The 14,718-nt window shown below is 38.8% G+C and overlaps 1 long non-coding RNA gene across 1 annotated transcript; it reads left to right on the top strand.

Annotated features, from left to right (window-relative positions):
- Window positions 1-3,605: 3,605 nt before the first annotated feature.
- LOC150033770 (uncharacterized) lies at window positions 3,606-5,808 on the top strand. Its single transcript, XR_016531857.1, has 2 exons — window positions 3,606-4,277; window positions 5,557-5,808. It is a non-coding gene; the product is annotated as an uncharacterized LOC150033770 (long non-coding RNA).
- The last annotated feature ends 8,910 nt before the right edge of the window (window positions 5,809-14,718 follow it).

The raw sequence follows: 14,718 nt of genomic DNA, 5'->3' as shown, positions 1-14,718 counted from the left end.
TGGATTGGAAGAAAAGTCAAGGTCATGGAAGAGTTCATCACCCAAGTGTAAGCAATCAAAAAGGATATCGAATAGTTAAAAAGACAAGTGACAAAAGTTGTAGAATTACTTACTCTAGTTAAAGATAGACCATTAGTAGGGGCATGCAGATGGACAGGATTTGTACATAATCAAGTTTCAGTTGATACCTCTCCTTACCCATGTGTTTTTACTCCTAAGAGGCTACTAGAGTCAACATTAATAGAAATGAAGACATGTTTTACTCGAGATCCTTGTCAAGCTCCACAAAAAGTGCCATTTGGATGTCTAGTTCTCACCCCAAGTGTACAACCCTACAAGAAGACTTTCGAAGATATAGGTCATGGGGAAAGATTAAAATTTCTAAAAGAAAGGTTGTGTGCCATGGAAGGCACTAGTACTTACAAACTTACCAGTATTTATGAAGGCATTGAGACGACACAATTGTATTTAGTCTAGGATTGTTGGGATTGGTGTCCTAATTCTCCCGGTGGTCTCGTAGTTTGTAAACATTTTGTAAACATATTGTTATTAATAAAATAAATGTTATTTTATAAGCATTTACTCAAATCCAATAAACTAAGATCCGTAGTTATTTCATGTAACTTAAGCATGTATGTGGAGACATACAAATAGATCATGCCTTAAGTAATAACCTAAATGGTCTATAGTAAATGGATAAAGGAAGGATACCTTATCCTGATGAAACTATGGGTACGACCCACTTTGTAGATATTACAAGTGTTGTAAAGTGCTACAAATGGTCTGATCCTGACCATTCATGTGGAGACATGCGAGCAGAGGTACCCTATACAAAGAGTTTGTATAAGAACGGACCATGAGATAATTAGTCTCTTTATATAACGCCATTGATAATTGAAACTTACATTTCACTATAATGACCATATGTGACATGACCTTAATCCTGAGTGAGTTGGGAACTCCTGCCTTGAAGGCGGTCCTTTGATTTGTATAGGTGAGAGTGGTCAAATTACGAACTCAACAAGCCTACCATTTTGGGGATTCTTCTAATTGGGGAGCTAGAAACTCAGCTACACAAGACAGAATTCACTCCTTTCCCAAAGCAGGGATAAGTAGATAAATTGCTCCCTTAAGGGTTAATTCCAAGTCTTGAATATAGTGGCCACATCCATTCCTGGCCCAAGAGGACTTAGTCATAGTAGGACCATGACTTATTGTTCATTAGAGGAATCAGTGGTACTTAAGAAGTTATATGTAACTACATAGGGAAAAACGATGAATTGACCCAGTTGTACTTACGAGCGATTTGTGAAGGGTTATCGCACTGTTGATTGGTCTTATGGACACAAAAATATATCTATAGTGCAAAGAGTGCAACTGTTGGTCTTTAATGGAGTGACCAATAGTTAATGGATGGTGGATCTCGTGATTAAAGAGTTTAATCAGTTATTCACGTACCGTTGGAGCTTTAAGCTACAGGTCCATGAGGTCCCCTTGGTAGCTCAATGGGTTCAAGTTGAGAATCAGATTTTGGTTTAATTTGAAGTGTTCAAATTAACAAGAGGAAATTCAATTATATGTGATATAATTGATATGATGTATTAGATACATTAATTGGAGGAATTAATATAAATATGATTTATATTAAATACCATAGAATAGAAAAAGAACTATGGTTTATATGTTTCATATGATGAAATATTAAAACTATAGGGTATAAATATAATATAATAAGTTAGTTATAATATTTATTTATAACATATTAATTATATGATAATTAATTATTATTTTTTATTAATAACTGAATTAAGTGGGAGGTTATTGGAAGTTTTATGGTAACTGTGAGATAAAAAGGAAAATGGTTTTCCAAAATTAAGATGATGACTCATTCGAAATCATCTCACAAAAAGGCTATCAAGGAAAAGTGTTTTACTAAACGATAGCATACAGAGCATACACGATCGAGTTACGAGTTTACTATATGATAATTACTCGTTTAATCGTTGTTACACGATCAATAGCAAAGTCTATACGATACGCTTCCGTTTTTTAAACGATCGAGTATTTTGTCTATACGATAGAAAGCATTCATATCGCTCTTACTCGATCGTCTATTCGATCGTTTACCTCCTGTCGTCCTCAATCCAAAATCATACAGAGCCCACAACTTTTGGATTCTCACCCCGAGAATATCAAGGTAACCATTGTGGTCGTGTTCTAATTTCGTTCGAGGATCGAGTTGGACTTGATCGGGTTTGAGGTTCATTCAAACGTTCGTTAAGATCGAGTTCTGATCGTTACATTCGAGTTCGTGCTGATTGAATGAGTTGTTGAACGATCAAGGGATACTTGAAGAAGAGTTCTTCAAAGGTATGCATACTCTATCCCTTGTATCTTCATATTAAGTAGAATGCTGTAATTTCTGATTATGCATAATCATTTCCATTTAGATTGTAATTGTTTGTGTTCTTTCTCAATGGGATTTGGAACGATCCGCTTCCACTCACTGGATCTCTATTTAGAGTTCCTTCAAGGATGTCTTTATTCCACTTGAGTTCAAGATGCCGAAATTTGATATAACAGGGCAACTTGCCTAAAAAGGTCATCTTGTCATTTATTGTTGACGGATGTCAGTCCACTACTATGATGACAAACTATTAATCCACATACTTTCAAGATAGCCTAAGTGCCCTTATTCTATCTTGTGACAATAAACCTATTCTCTATTGGGTATGATGAAGACATTACAAAGGTGTCAACCTAGTTGAGATGTTCTAGTGCGCCTACTGATCCCACCTACCCCTTTAGGTTCTTGTTAAAAAAAAAATGATTTCCTCATCGACTCAACTGCTCATTGGTATATGGAGTTAGAGGAGGGCACATGTGGAAGGATTTTGAAGATATGTTCTTAAAACAGTATAAGCATAATAATCTCCAATGTACGACAAATACATGACAATGCCCAGTCATATCACATCGGAAGTATTTTTTATCATTGCTTTTTGAATTCATATCTTGTGGAGCTTTTCCTTTATGATTATCATTTCGTATGTTTCTCTTGAAATTTAGATGATTAGAACGACTACCACGAAAATAACAATTATTTCTTCCTCTGCCACGGTCATGATCTTGACAATGACCACGACCACGACCACGACCTTGATCATGATTATTGTTAATGAAGGATCTCATATCTAAGAGTTCCATGAGCACGTTCGGATCGCTCTGATCTCACCATGATCGAAATACAAAATGATACATTCAAATCATACAATTATGCAAACAATTCTTAATTAATGGCATGCGAAGAACAAGATAAAATCATAAGGAAAAGAGTGCTATACCAGTTGAAGACGTTCTTCAAACTTCAGCACTCCAATGATGTAACACCCCGAATTTTCACTTTTTATATAATTTCAGTAATTTTGTTATTAGAGGAAATTTTTGAAATTTTGGAATTGAAGTATAAGTGTGGGAATTTAAGTGTTGATGTGAAAATTATTCAATTTTGAAATTCAATTTGAAAATTAATGACAGGAATTAATTTTCTTTTGAAAATGAAAAGAAATAGATAGTATAAAGTGGATTAAGGAAACGATTTAAGTGTAATTATATTTTTCCTTTTTTTGTTATTATTATTATTAAAATAAAAAGACGAATCCATCCCTTCTCCTTCCTCACGATCTCCAAGCCGTCGGACCCCTGAAACTCTTTTTTTTTCTCCTCTCACCGACCCTCTTCGCCGGACGTTGCCGCTTGGTTCGTGAAGCCGCCAGCCGTCCGGACCTCAAGTCAGATGCCACCGTTCCCCTGTCCTAGTCCCTCGTGAAACCCGTTGGTCGCTCCTTGTCCGAAGCCGTCGCTCGTCGAGCCCTAGCGCCGCTCGTTGTCCAGCATCTCCGGTTGTCCTAAGCCGTCAGATCTGCCGCTAGTCGTCGCGCCGCCATCAGTTTTCTCACGCGTCAGATCTGAAGTTCTGTCGATCTCCCTCTTCATCCGTCCCTCGCCAACAAAAGCTCACCTGTGCGCCGCTCGTTGCTTAGCCGTCTGCCAACTACCGCACAGGTTTGTAGTCGTCAGCCGCTGGCAAGCCACTGTCTTGTGTTAGAATTTGACGTTGGGTATTGAATTCAAGATTTGGAGGATTTAGAGGTGTTGCCCAACAAGATGGAGATTTAATTTCAGCAGAAAAATTGTTAAAGTTTGGTCTTGTTTCAAGGTTTTGCTTTGCAAATGGGAGATAAGTTTTCTTGGGTTTACTTGGATTTAATTTTGAGGTAAGTAATTTTACTATTGGAATTGTCTTTGTGTCGGGCGATAAATTTATGATCTATTTTTTAGGATTTTAAGACTAGTTACAAGGATACTTTTGACTATTCTGAGATTTAATGGACTGTTTAGAAAAGATACAGCGCATGTGATAATATGTCTGAAGCATTTTAATGTATGAGCATGATTTAAAATTTTATGAGTTATATTAAAAGGATGATTGAGCATGACCCTTAAATGTAAGTTTAGTGGCACTCCTACTGGAATGTCTTAAAGTTAGATGAGGATTCAATATTTGCTGATTCATATAGTTATGCGAATTATTATGAGAATGTGTAGACAGTACTATATATTATGAAATCTCAAATACTTGATTGTTTACATAGCTTAGTGCATGAAAGTGATGTACTAAAGCAGATCCATTAACACTAGATTAATTACGTATGTTGAGGTTAATTAATATGACCTTGATGAGGAGATTTTAGAGGATTCATGATTAGGTGAAGGTTATATGTAATAGGAAGCTAGATGCCATTTTTTTTTCCCTTTCCAGACTATGTGACTGCATGAAAGTAATGCACGTCCAAGGACCTAGTACATGAAAGAGATGTACTAGGGCTGGTGTATATGAAAGTGATACATACCTAGAGGGTACTGGGGTGTACGAAAGAGGTACATACTCAGTGGATTATGTGTACACGAAAGAGGTGTATGCCTAACCATGTGTACGAAAGAGGTACACATCCCTACATTTATAGAGAGGATCTGGGGTGTACGAAAGAGGTACATACTCAATGGATTATGTGTATACGAAAGAAGCTATACATAATTAGATGTACGAAATAGGTACATACTTAGTAGGTTAGGTATATACGAAAGAGGTGTATACTTAACTAGGTGTACGAAAGAGGTACACCTTCCGTGGGTTATGTGTATACGAAAGAGGTGTATACGTAACTATGTGTATGAAAGAGGTACACATTAACTGGGTTATATGTATACGAAAAAGGTGTATGCATAACCATGCGTATGTAAGAGATTGTGTTTTCTTCGGGATTCACCAGAGGTTGTGGGTCCTACGGGACTTATTTGAGGTAGTGGGCATATTCAATTACCTTAGGATAGAAATAAGTTTTTCATGTATATATGTGTTCCATGAGGACTAGAATAATTTATATGTTCCACTAGGGGTAGGCATCTAGAGGACATAGATGCCTAGCCTAACCCCAGTAGTGGGGTTACTTATTGAGTATTTTATACTCATTATTTCTTATGTTGATGTTTCAGGTAAGGAGTAGAGATGCACCAGCGGCGCAGCGGGATTCGTGATCGTGCCACTGGGACTAGTTTTTACACTTCCGCATCATGAGATTTAGAGTTCTTTTCATGTTTTTCTTAATGTTTAGTTTTGATGTTTGAAACTTATTATTAAGAATTGTTCTTCATATGTATTTATTAACCTTTATGATTTATGGGTATCCTATTATTGTTTTTAACAATTGCATTTAATAAATGTCTTTTGAACTTCTCGTGTTTTAATTAGCATTTATTTCAAATAATTGAGTATCGTTTTAAATTCTTTGTATGCATTTATTTTAGTAACGATCTTACCTAAGTCCTAGGGGGTCTGGGTCGTTACACCAACGCAGCGGAAAACCTCCATGCGATCTACCAACGTCCAGCGGAAACGTCGACTACAGCAGCACGAACAACGCGAACTCACAACTGCAACGGGGATGACACCACCACTAGAGAGCCCCAAGTATTCTCAGAGTGAAAACCCAAAGGGTGGGCTTTGGTGAATTTGGTAGAGGAAGGAGGAAACACAAATCGTGTATGCAATAAGCAAGTGGGAGGGAAAATGACGCTATCGCATAGCAGAAGTGCTTATCGTTTAGGAGGAGCTACACGATCGTGTAGGATTTACTGAATGATCGTTTAGTAAAATCAGCACATTATACGATTGTTTAGAGAAGCTATCCGATCATGTAGGAAATAACGTGCGATCGTTTAGGCGCGAGGTAGACGATCGTTTAGGCGCGAGGAGCTATCGTATAGTCTCTTGAAATGCTTAAGCGATCGTTTTGCTTTCTACCAATGCGCGCTCTCACTTTTCTCTTCGGCCGTTTGAACGACGGGCTTTCAAAATGAAAACCTTTTTCATTTTAACTCATCAGTTACAATAACTGACGTTCCCCACTAACCCACGTCTAAACGTGAAAATTGGCTTAATTATCATATAATTAACCAATTAATTAATTAATTAATATAATCATATTATATTTTTATCCTATAGTTTGATATCACATATCTACTATAGTATTTTCTCCTCTACTTCATATAAATCATATTTATATCTAATTTCCTCCAAAATAATGTATCTCATATATTTAGCCAATTATATCATATATAATTAACCAGTCCAATTATATCATATATAATCGAACTTCCTATTGTCAATTTGAACATTTCAAATTAACTCAAATACTGGTTCTCGACTTTATCCAAGCTACCCAGGGGACCTAATGGACCTATGACTCGAAGCTCCAATGGTCAGTGAATAGCTGACACTCTTTAGCCACAAGATCCACCATTCGTTAACTGTCAGGCATTCCACTAAAGACCAACAGCTGAACTCTTCTTACCACAAATATATTTCTATGTCCATCGGATATAACCAAGCATGAGTACGATGACCCTTCACAGATGCTTGTAAGTACAGATAGGCCAAATTACTGTTATGCCCCTGTAGTTACATTTCACTCCTTAAGTACCAATGATTCCTCTAATGAACAATACAACATAGTCCAACTATGTGTGAACACCTCTCTGGCCAAGAGAAGATGTGTGGCGCCACATCGTTCAATCCCCGAAATCAGCCCTTAAATGAGCTATCTATCTACTTACCCCTGCCTCAGGATAGAAGTGAATTCCATCTTGTGTAGCTGAGTTCCCAGCTCCGAAATCAGACAAATCCTCAAAATGGTAGGTTTGAATCGGTGACCTAGCCACTCGCACCCATATAAATCAAAGGATCGCCCTCAATGGCAGGAGTTCCCAACTCATTTAGGATTGGGGTTATGTTACCTATGGTCATCCTAGTGAAGTCAAGTCTTTGTCATGAACGGTGTTATATAATGAGACGTTAACACTTTGTGGTCATGTCTTATACAAACTCTTTGTATAAGACGCCTCTGCTCGTATGTCCCCAACAATCTCTCACTTGTCCTAAAGCGAAGTAGGGTGTACAATAAACCAATACAAAATAATAAACTAGGGCATAAAGCCCAGTACAAGAAAATCTCCCACTTGCTTTAGTTCATTCGCGGGCGATCCTGTAGACCCATGCTCAGTAGGTGACCCTCAAACACTGTAGCCGTGAGAACCTTCGTAAACGGCAGTAGGCCCCTGAGTTAGACTAATCCGTCTCATCTTCTCAACCTCTTGAGGCGTCTTAGGACACATATCCTTAGACAAAGTGACTTCTTACCTGAACGGCAGTAGGCCCCTTCTGAAGTCCTGCATCGAGTACTTAAGCAACAACTTGTCAATGTACGATGCCTGAGACAGTGTTAGCACTTTGTTTTTACGATCCCAAAAGATCCTATACCTAGAACAAACTGAGCCTCTTCCAAATCTTTCATTTGGAATTGGGTCGCTTGCCAGTTCTTAACTGCAGTCAGTAGACCTACATCATTCCCAATGAGGAGGATATCGTCTACGTACAACACTAAGAAGACTAATGAAGTGTTGATGATCTTCTTGTAGACACAATGTTCATCAATGTCACCATCCCAGTCAACATCCTCCATTGCCTTCTTATAAGACAACGGATCCTCAACGTCGTCATCTGCTACCATAGCGAAGATTTCTATGAAACCCAGATAGCGAACGGGTGGGTTTGCAACCCTCTCACTACATCGAGGTTCCCTCAACTCTTGAGGTGGAACCGACCTACTGGATGAACTCCCATCAATAACCCTTATTGATGTAGTAGACTCTTCAACAACTCTTGTTGAAGTTTCAGTAGTTTCATTGGAAAGCTCACGCAACACGACTTTGGTTCATGGACTGTGCTCCCTTATATGATCCTCCTCTAGAAAAGTAGTGTTTGTTGAAACAAACACCCAATTGTCTGTCGGATCATAAAATAACCCCCTCGTGTACCTTTGGGGTAGCCTACAAAGAGACATAACCTCGACCATGGTTCCAACTTCTTGGGATTAGTCTCAAGCACATGTGCAGGGCTACCCCAAATACGGAAGTGACGTAAACTAGATTTACGCCCGTTCCACAACTCCAAAGGTGCTCTTGCAACACTTTTGGAGGGAACACAGTTGAGTATGTATACCACAGTCTCCACTGCGAAACCCCAAAACAAGTCCGGTAAGGAAGCGTAACTCATCATCGAGCGAACCATATCTAAAAAAGTCTTATTTCTCATCTCCACTACACCATTCTACTGAGGTGTACTCGGAGCTGAGAGTTGGGAAACGATTCTATGTTCTATTAAATAGTCCTAGAATTTCGAGTCCAAAAACTCTCCACATCGATCCGATCGAAGTGTTTTAATTTGTCTATCCAATGTGTTTTCAACTTTAGCCTTGAACTCTTTGAACTTTTCAAAGGATTCAGACTTCCATTGTATAAGATAAACATACCCGTACCTAGAGTAATCATCAGTGAAACTGATAAAATACTCATAGCCACCTAGGGCTCGCACATTCATAGGACCACAAAGATCAGAATGTACTAACTCAAGAGGCTCCTTGGCTCTATAACCTTTTCTAGTAAAAGGTTGTTTAGTCATCTTACCCTCAAGGCAAGATTCACATACTGGTAAAGAATTTTCTTCTAACTCATTTAGAAGTCCATTCTTCACCAATCTCTCAATCCTATTGAGATTAATGTACCCTAAACTAAGATGCCAAAGTTGGGCATTTTCCTTTGGAGAAATTTATCGACGTTTTGATTGAGTTACGACAATTCTGAACAATTCAGTATTATGGAGGGAATTAATGGCTAACAGCCTTAGCACATATAAATTTGATTCCAGATTTTCTGTGCAAATAAAAACACCATCTTTATGAATAAACGCTTTATTCACATTAAAAGAGATAGTATATTTATAGAAATGAGGTTCCTCTTTAGTTCAGGAACAATATATACATTATGTAAAATAAGAAACCTATTCTATAAAGCTAACTAGAGTCCTCCGACTGCCACAACTGAGACGACATGCCCGGTGCCTACTCGCATCGTTATCTCACCAGCCTCCAGCTGTCGCCAAGATTTAATCCCCTGAAAAGAACAACAAACATGATTAGTGTCGCCTGAATCAATTATCCAGGCAAAATCATCATTCTCCACTATACACGTTTCAAGCATAAGTAAATCACATTTACCTTTATCCGCCTTGGCCTTAGCCTTGGCTGTTTTCTTCTCTTTCAGATACCGAGAACAATTCCTCTTCCAATGTCCATCTTGGTTGCAGTGGAAACACTCTCCCTTAGCAACTTGTGGACCCCTCCTTGGGGCGATAGGCGGTGGGTTAGCATGTACCTTCTCTTTTCCTTTACCACCCTTCTTCTTCTTCCTCTTTTCAGAGTCAGAAGCAGAAGGTGCAGACCTCGTTCCTGAGGTTGAACCTCTATGGAACGTCCTAGAGGATGAAGCAACATTTGCCTCACTCTTCTGCCTCTCCTTAATTTTCAGTAAAGATTGGTATGTCTGAAACTCGTTGTGGAAAGTTGTAAGGTTATATTTCACTTTGTTAAGAATCACATTGCTAACAAAGTGCAGGAAGCTCTCTGGCAAAGATTGCAGGATTATGCTAACCTGGCTGCCCTCATCGATGGTAGACCCATTCAACTCCGCCACACTAAAGTGAACCATCATGTTTAGCACATGTTCACGAACAGAGGTGCCTTCTTCCATTTTGGAGTTGAATATATATTTAAGAGCCTCATGCATAAGCTGTTCAGACGGTTGTCCAAACATCTCCCCCAGGGACTCCATGATCTCATGTGCTGAGACCATAGGCTCATGTTTCGTGGTCAAGACTTCAGAAAGACTTGCCAAGATGTAGGCTCGGGCCTTCTCATTCGCCCTTGTCCATCGCTCGCAAGCCTCTCGAACATTTCGAGTGGCATTAGGAGCTGGAATAGGAGAACAAGCCTCCGTGAGAGTGAATATGAGATCCTCAATGATCAAGATCGTCGTGATCATATGCTTCCATGTTGCAAAATCACCAGTAAGTTTTTCAGCACTTAGCAATGCTAACGTGGCTGTTGCCATTTTGAAAATGTTGCTAAAAATATGAACAAAACTTTATCAGATTTTGCTAAACCACTTTTAAACTAATCAGTTTTGCAAAACAGTTTCAAGTACCCTAAGTTATAGACTTCTATTTTGCAATGATGCCCCAGTGAGGCAGGATAAACGCCATAAGTGGGGTGATCAGTTGCTCCTTCGCTAGGATAAGACATTCTCAACCATTAGGTAGAACCAACTCTTGGAACCGAACCTAACAACCACCATTTTTTGGTCTAGAATCGTTAACTTTTAACTATTCTGTGTAAGTGTAACCCCTCGCTTTCAGTACCAGAGTCCTGCCCTAATGAGCCCACCGTGGGGAAGAAGAAGATTAGGACAAGAGACTAAGTTACCTTATCCTCTTACAGGAGATCAAATAAAGAAACACGCAAAACTGTCGTCCTTTAGGGGGACACTCCTAGGGTATCTCGAGGCGATGCACAGTAACTTTATTCAACCTAACGAGAGAGACCGAAGGATATGCTGTCGCACTTCCCGCTCCCACTTACTATGAACACTCTCTCCATCCACCTTGATATTGACCTACCCAAACACCATCTGTTGGGGAGACACGCCAAAGGTGCCACGAGGTCGAGGATAGATCTCACGGTGTGGACTATTTAGGAGAAATGTGAAAGATTTAAGTAAAGCATCTTATGCCCCATGTACCTCCCACAGAATGTTCTACCTAGGGGTTCATTAACCTAGACAATCCGGCTACTGATTTTAGTCTAAGTCGTATTTTTAAACTCTGCTCATAAACAACGTTTGTCTATGAAATATGAACAAGTTCAAGTAGTCACATTTAAACACTTTAATGGACTGCCCTTAACTTGCATGCATGCATCAAATCTATCTAATTCACCTTTCCAGGTAAGTTCCCAGGTAGGGATGTTACGTTTCCATCAACTTAAATACCCCAACTTAGACAGAACCCGTCTTAGATAAAAGGTCCTCTATAGATAGATTTTCTATACTTTAACCTTTTATTAGACAATTTAATCCCATTAAACTGATTAAAAGATTAAAGCATTAGGGTTACTAATCATATTAGAACCATGATCTTAGGTCTATGTGATCCAAGTTTTAAACACTTTAAAACCATGAATTAAACCTAAGTGAGCATGTATGTCTTTCTTATTTTTTTTAACTATAATTTCTCTTTAACTTTTAAAAAGAAACAACTAAAACCATTGCGCACAACGTGCTTTTATAACATTTATAAAGTAACCTATGTGTCATGCTTCATGCAATGTCCGATCATTACTATATATAACTTTTATATAACGCGTAACAACCAAGTAAACATGCTATCATTCACCCTTATACTATAACAATTATAATATAAAGATGATGCATGTCTATGCTTTTTATGCATGCATAAATATAACTCTTATATCATATGATGCATGAGCATGGTCTTATATAATTAAAATCATGCTTCTCTAAATTATAACAATTACAATAAAGAGATGATGCATGACCATTGCATAACCTAAGGTGGGATTTACAATATGTGCATACCATATGACATATAAAAAAACATACATCGCATGTAATAAACAAAAGATTAATGGGCTGGGATGAGCCTTTACAAAAACCGAAATGAAAAAACCCTATCTATTACATTTTTCATCAAGCAAATTGGTTCATAGGCGAACCGAGTCTTAAACTGCCAGGAGGTCTTCATCATGTAGCAAACGCCGTAGGGGGTAGACAATCGTTCAGCGCGCATTAGACGATAGAAGCATAATTAAACGATCGCGTAGACGACAACGAGGCGCGAAGCTTGATCGTCTATGCAATCGTGTAGCGCGACGTCAGGTAAACGATTTACCTTGCTTACTAAGCGATCGTTTAGTTAGTTACTAAGCAATGAAGCTTACTGGCCTAAACGATCATCTAGCGCGCGTGCTTTAAACGATACGCGAGTAGCTTATCGTCTATATGATGCGTGCAACTAGGTAAACGATTTACCTTGCGATGCTAAGCGATTGTTTAGTCAGTTACTAAGCGATGAAGCTTGCTGACCTAAACAATCGTCTAACATACGCGCGCGTTAAGCAATCCGCGAATATCTCATCATCTATACGACGCGATACTTAGCGATCGCATACCCCATCGTCAAACATGATGCGATCAACTCTTGATCGCATACCCCATCGTTTAACCGATGCGTTCAATAGCGATCACGTACTTCTTCATCTTTACGATGCGATCAACAACGATTGCGTAGAACATCTTCTGCACGATGCGATCAACCCTAGATCGTCTCCTTTCTCGAAGAACTGCAACGCTTGCCCAGATCACGTACCATTTTTATGCAACGCTTGCACAGATCTGCTTCTTCGACGAACGACTCAAACTTCAAACAAACTTCAAATACAGACTCGATTATGATTATTAATGCCCAAAAACGCAGGGGCCTTTACAAACAATCGCAAATGTAAAAGGATCTAAATCAAACCGAGGCTATCATCCCGAAAATATCCATTAATTCGTACATCCACAGCAAAATTTAACCATTAAATCAGTGTAGAAATGCACCCACCATGAATGTAAATCTCATTTCGTTGCAACAGATGAAATCGGAGTATCAGAACCTGGCTTTGATACCAATTGAAGGATTTCATATCTAAGAGTTCCATGAGCACGTTCGGATCGCTCAGATCTCACCATAACCAAAATACAAATTATACATTCAAATCATACAATTATGCAAACAATTCTTAATTAACGGCATGCTAAGAACAACATAAAATCATAAGGAAAAGAGTGCCATACCAGTTGAAGACGTTCTTCAAACTTCAGCACTCCAACGTAGCGGAAAACCTCCACGCGATCTACCAACGTCCAACGGAAACGTCGACTGCAGTAGCACGAACAACGCGAACTCACGACCGCAACGGGGATGACACCACCACTAAAGAGCCTCGGGTTTTCTCAGAGTGAAAACCCAAAGGGTGAGCTTTGGTGAATTTGGTAGAGGAAGGAGGAAACACAAATCGTGTAGGCGATAAGCAATTGGGAGGGAAAACAACGCTATCGCATAACAGAAGTGCTTATCGTTTAGGAGGAGCTCCACGATCGTGTAGGATTTACTGAACGATCGTTTAGGAAAAGGTACACGATCGTTTAGTAAAACCGGCACATTCTACGATTGTTTAAAGAAGCTATCCGATCGTGTAGGAAATAGCGTACAATCGTTTAGGCGCGAGGAACTATCGTATAGTCTCTCGAAATGCTTAAGCGATCGTTTTGCTTTCTACCAATGTGCGCTCTCACTTTTCTCTTTGGGCGATTGAACGACGGGGTTTCAAAATGAAAACATTTTTCATTTTAACTCATCGGTTACAATAACCGACGTTCTCCACTAACCCACGTCCAAACGTGAAAATTGGCTTAATTATCATATAATTAACCAATTAATTAATTAATTAATATAATCATATTATATTTTTATCCTATAGTTTGATATCACATATCTACTATAATATTTACTCCTCTACTTGATATAAATCATATTTATATCTAATTTCCTCTAAAATAATGTATCTTATACATTTAGCTAATTATACCATATATAATTAACCAGTCCAATTATATCATATATAATCGAACTTTCTCTTGTCAATTTGAACATTTCAAATTAACCCAAATACTGGTTCTCAACTTTATCCAAGCTACTCAAGGGACCTAATGAACCTGTGGCTCAAAGCTCCAACGGTCCGTGAATAGCTGACGAAACTTTTTAGCCACGAGATCCATCATCCGTTAACTGTCAGACATTCCACTAAAGACTAACAGCTAAACTCTTCTTACCACAGATATATTTCTGTGTCCATCAGATATAACCAATCATGAGTACGATGACCCTTCAAAGATGCTCGTAAGTACAGTTGGGCCAAATTACCGTTATGCCCTTGTAGTTACATCTCACTTCTTAAGTACCACTGATTCCTCTAATGAACAATACAACATAATCCAACTATCTGTGAATACCTCTCGGGCCAAGAGAAGATGTGTGGTGTCACATTGTTCAAGCCCCGAAAACAGCCCTTACGGGAGATATCTATCTACTTACCCCTACCTCGGGGAAAGAGTGAATTCCATCTTGTGTAGCTGAGTTCCCAG

The sequence above is a fragment of the Benincasa hispida genome, chromosome 9, assembly GCF_027475165.1.
Source record: "Benincasa hispida cultivar pf3 chromosome 9, pf3_genome.v1.1, whole genome shotgun sequence".
NCBI lineage: Eukaryota > Viridiplantae > Streptophyta > Magnoliopsida > Cucurbitales > Cucurbitaceae > Benincasa > Benincasa hispida.
The sequence above is the reverse complement of the archived record's forward strand: the minus strand, read 5'-3'. Positions and strand labels throughout refer to the sequence as shown.